The following is a 5,000-nucleotide window of genomic DNA, read 5'->3' as shown; positions in this document are numbered from 1 at the left end:
CCTTAACCTAACCTATGTTGTACCTTAACCTAACCTATGTTGTACCTTAACCTAACCTATGTTGTACCTTAACCTAACCTATGTTGTACCTTAACCTAACCTATGTTGTACCTTAACCTAACCCATGTTGTACCTTAACCTAACCCATGTTGTACCTTAACCTAACCCATGTTGTACCTTAACCTAACCCATGTTGTACCTTAACCTAACCCATGTTGTACCTTAACCTAACCCATGTTGTACCTTAACCTAACCCATGTTGTACCTTAACCTAACCCATGTTGTACCTTAACCTAACCCATGTTGTACCTTAACCTAACCCATGTTGTGCCTTAACCTAACCCATGTTGTGCCTTAACCTAACCCATGTTGTGCCTTAACCTAACCCATGTTGTGCCTTAACCTAACCCATGTTGTGCCCTAACCTAACCCATGTTGTGCCCTAACCTAACCCATGTTGTGCCCTAACCTAACCCATGTTGTGCCCTAACCTAACCCATGTTGTCCCCTAACCTAACCCATGTTGTCCCCTAACCTAACCCATGTTGTCCCCTAACCTAACCCATGTTGTGCCCTAACGTAACCCATGTTGTGCCTTAACGTAACCCATGTTGTGCCTTAACGTAACCCATGTTGTGCCTTAACGTAACCCACGTTGTCCGCTAACGTAACCCACGTTGTCCGCTAACGTAACCCACGTTGTCGCCTAAACCTGCTCTGTAATTGTTATACGACTCGTTCAATTAGTGTAGTGTTGCCCACCCGCAACCCTCGCAATATAGTTCGCTACTCGCACTGCCCGCTCCCCTGTGTATCGCTTCATGTTAAACACCTTGCAAGTCTTGCTGACTTTCCACATGCTCCTGCTGTACACTGTAATGTGGATGGCAGCAGGACGTACATGCCGCCCCCCCCCCCCCCACCCCTCCCCACGTCCCCACGTCCCCACCTTGCCCCCTGCCTTCGCAAGCTGGTTGGTGACAAGTTTGCATGTTCAATGCCCTTCGCATGCGACGTACGCAGGCTACGTTGTGGTGCGGCCTGTGTCAACTGTCCGCTGATGTCGTACGCGTGAACCACAATCTGTACTGCACATTCGTCCTTATGTACTGAATGATACATCGTGGCACATGTGTGACCGTACAACGACTGCGCCCAAAAACGGCGGACCATACAGTGCAAATATTGTGCACGCAGCTACGTGTCGTCTCCCTATGAGAGCTGGATTGCAGTGTGGTACGCCATAGAGACGTGTGGGAGGAACGGACGCCGTGGATGGCGATCAGCATGAGCTGTGTGTTGATGTATTCGGACCTAGTCGTCTCTCCTCAAACACCGTGATAGCATGGTGCACCGCGTTCCATATCTGCGACATGCTACAGAGGCCGGTTGACAGTCGTTCGAGCAATGGACATCGCATACGTACGGGGGCCACCTTCCACGTATTGTCTAGGCGTGCACATTTTGTTGCGTGTATGTGGGCAGACGTAGTGTGGCGTGACACCTGACACAGGCATGCAATAATCGTTGAAGTTGCTAATGGCGATGGACGCCTACGTTTTCTGGTGAAGTTACGCAAATGAAGAAATGGTAACCCGTTGTGGTGCGGTTGTTCTCGCTAGGGGTGAATCGGTGATGGCGACGATAGGTTGAGGTACTAACCGGTTGTTCCAGCGATACCCACCATGCCGATGAAACTGAACGGCATCTGGGTGTGAAGCGATACGCGGTGGTGGCTGGGTGGGACCGTCCCCGGCCGGTGAGGGGGCGCCTCCCGGCGTGCTGGCCGCGCGGTGCGTGGGCGCACGCGCTACAGCCGGCTGGTGGGGGCGGCCAGTGGCAGGCGCGCCGGCCGACGGACGCGGCAGGCGTCGCAGCTGCGCGCCGGCGCACCCTGCGCGCGGCGCCGTGCGGCCAAAGTAGGTCCTCGCGGGCCCGGTGCGAAGCGCGGTGGACATCTTCAGTGTGCTGGTCCGATTGAGGACGCGGTGGACATCTTCAGTGTGCTGGTCCGATTGAGGACTGTGTGCGTTGAGGATGCGCCGCCGCCCGGCGCTCGGCGCCGCGACGCCGTCTGCTGCTCGGTCGCCCCAGCGGTTCTCGCTGGTGGTTTGTATCGCAGCTGTGCGGATGTGTTGGCGCGTGCGCTGTGCTGGGAGAGTTCGCTTCGGCACCCAAGTGGGGCTTTTGTCCTTCTGTGGCGCTGGCGTTGGAGCTGCCGGTCACCGTAGGTGGCGCGTGTTGTCCTCCCGCCGGCAATGCCACGACAGCACGCTCCCGGGCCTCTGTCGGCAGCGGCAAGCTCAGTTGGGAGCACGGGTGGTCGCACCGAAAGCGTCTACTCGCCTAACTCCGGGCGATTGCGCCTCTCTCGAACCCGACCAAGTACTTGGGACGGCGCTGCGCGCCGCCGGGACCTGAGAGGGTTTCGAGGGTGTATTGTGCAGGGGAGCTCAGCCTCGCTCCTGTTTGCAGAATGATTGAGCGGACGCTTGCGTGTTCGCGCGGGCCCCCGGGACACACTCCCGGGGCGGCCGGCTGCTCAGCTCTAGTTGGCGCAGCTCCCTGGTTGATCCTGCCAGTAGTCATATGCTTGTCTCAAAGATTAAGCCATGCATGTCTCAGTACAAGCCGCATTAAGGTGAAACCGCGAATGGCTCATTAAATCAGTTATGGTTCCTTAGATCGTACCCACGTTACTTGGATAACTGTGGTAATTCTAGAGCTAATACATGCAAACAGAGTCCCGACCAGAGATGGAAGGGACGCTTTTATTAGATCAAAACCAATCGGTCGGCTCGTCCGGTCCGTTTGCCTTGGTGACTCTGAATAACTTTGGCTGATCGCACGGTCCTCGTACCGGCGACGCATCTTTCAAATGTCGTGCCTTATCAACTGTCGATGGTAGGTTCTGCGCCTACCATGGTTGTAACGGGTAACGGGGAATCAGGGTTCGATTCCGGAGAGGGAGCCTGAGAAACGGCTACCACATCCAAGGAAGGCAGCAGGCGCGCCAAATTACCCACCACTCCCGGCACGGGGAGGTAGTGACGAAAAATAACGATACGGGACTCATCCGAGGCCCCGTAATCGGAATGAGTACACTTTAAATCCTTTAACGAGCTATCTATTGCGAGGGCAAGTCTGGTGCCAGCAGCCGCGGTAATTCCAGCTCCAATAGCGTATATTAAAGTTGTTGCGGTTAAAAAGCTCGTAGTTGGATTTGTGTCCCACGCTGTTGGTTCACCGCCCGTCGGTGTTTAAACTGGCATGTATCGTGGGACGTCCTGCCGGTGGGGCGAGCCGAAGGCGTGCGACCGCCTCGTGCGTGCTCGTGCGTCCCGAGGCGGACCCCGTTGAAATCCTACCAGGGTGCTCTTTATTGAGTGTCTCGGTGGGCCGGCACGTTTACTTTGAACAAATTAGAGTGCTTAAAGCAGGCAAGCCCGCCTGAATACTGTGTGCATGGAATAATTGGAATAGGACCTCGGTTCTATTTTGTTGGTTTTCGGAACCCGAGGTAATGATTAATAGGGACAGGCGGGGGCATTCGTATTGCGACGGTTAGAGGTGAAATTCTTGATCGTCGCAAGACGAACAAGAAGCGAAAGCATTTGCCCAAGTATGTTTTCATTAATCAAGAACGAAAGTTAGAGGTTCGAAGGCGATCAGATACCGCCCTAGTTCTAACCATAAACGATGCAGCCAGCGATCCGCCGCAGTTCCTCGATGACTCGGCGGGCAGCCTCCGGGAAACCAAAGCTTTTGGGTTCCGGGGGAAGTATGGTTGCAAAGCTGAAACTTAAAGGAATTGACGGAAGGGCACCACCAGGAGTGGAGCCTGCGGCTTAATTTGACTCAACACGGGAAAACCTCACCAGGCCCGGACACCGGAAGGAGTTGACAGATTGATAGCTCTTTCTTGATTCGGTGGGTGGTGGTGCATGGCCGTTCTTAGTTGGTGGAGCGATTTGTCTGGTTAATTCCGATAACGAACGAGACTCTAGCCTGCTAACTAGTCGCGTGACATCCTTCGTGCTGTCAGCGATTACTTTTCTTCTAGAGGGACAGGCGGCTTCTAGCCGCACGAGATTGAGCAATAACAGGTCTGTGATGCCCTTAGATGTTCTGGGCCGCACGCGCGCTAACACTGAAGGAATCAGCGTGTCTTCCTAGGCCGAAAGGTCGGGGTAACCCGCTGAACCTCCTTCGTGCTAGGGATTGGGGCTTGCAATTGTTCCCATGAACGAGGAATTCCCAGTAAGCGCGAGTCATAAGCTCGCGTTGATTACGTCCCTGGCCCTTTGTACACACCCGCCCGTCGCTACTACCGATTGAATGATTTAGTGAGGTCTTCGGACTGGTACGCGGCATTGACTCTGTCGTTGCCGATGCTACCGGAAAGATGACCAAACTTGATCATTTAGAGGAAGTAAAAGTCGTAACAAGGTTTCCGTAGGTGAACCTGCGGAAGGATCATTACCGACTAGACTGCATGTCTTTCGATGTGCGTGTCGTGTCGCGCAACACGCTACCTGTACGGCTCGGCCGTAGCCGTGCGCGCGCGTGCGGAACCACGCGTGCCTCTCAAAACTAGCGGCAATGTTGTGTGGTACGAGCGCTGAAGCGCTGGAGCGGCTGGCCTGCGGCACCTGGCGCCTGGCGCCGGTTTTGAATGACTTTCGCCCGAGTGCCTGTCCGCTCCGGTGTGGAGCCGTACGACGCCCGTCGGCCGTGAGGCCGTTGGACACAGAACGCTGGAACAGGGGCCGCCACACACGCCTCACTCCCGCCTATGCGACCGTCTCGAAAGAGACGGCGGAAACTGAGAAAAGATCACCCCAGGGGACGGTGGATCACTCGGCTCGTGGGTCGATGAAGAACTGCAGCAAATTGCGCGTCGACATGTGAACTGCAGGAACACATGAACATCGACGTTTCGAACGCACATTGCGGTCCATGGATTCCGTTCCCGGGCCACGTCTGGCTGAGGGTCGGCT

General features: G+C 55.2%; 1 non-coding gene and 1 pseudogene across 1 annotated transcript; both read left to right on the top strand.

Moving 5' to 3' along the window:
* Positions 1-2,562: 2,562 nt before the first annotated feature.
* LOC124745443 lies at positions 2,563-4,482 on the top strand. The gene has a single exon (XR_007011011.1). It is a non-coding gene; the product is annotated as a small subunit ribosomal RNA (ribosomal RNA).
* Positions 4,483-4,840: 358 nt separating this feature from the next.
* On the top strand, positions 4,841-4,997 carry LOC124745431 (annotated as a pseudogene).
* The last annotated feature ends 3 nt before the right edge of the window (positions 4,998-5,000 follow it).

The sequence above is a fragment of the Schistocerca piceifrons genome, unplaced genomic scaffold (genome assembly GCF_021461385.2).
Source record: "Schistocerca piceifrons isolate TAMUIC-IGC-003096 unplaced genomic scaffold, iqSchPice1.1 HiC_scaffold_319, whole genome shotgun sequence".
In the NCBI taxonomy this organism is placed as follows: Eukaryota; Metazoa; Arthropoda; class Insecta; order Orthoptera; family Acrididae; genus Schistocerca; species Schistocerca piceifrons.
The sequence above is the reverse complement of the archived record's forward strand: the minus strand, read 5'-3'. Positions and strand labels throughout refer to the sequence as shown.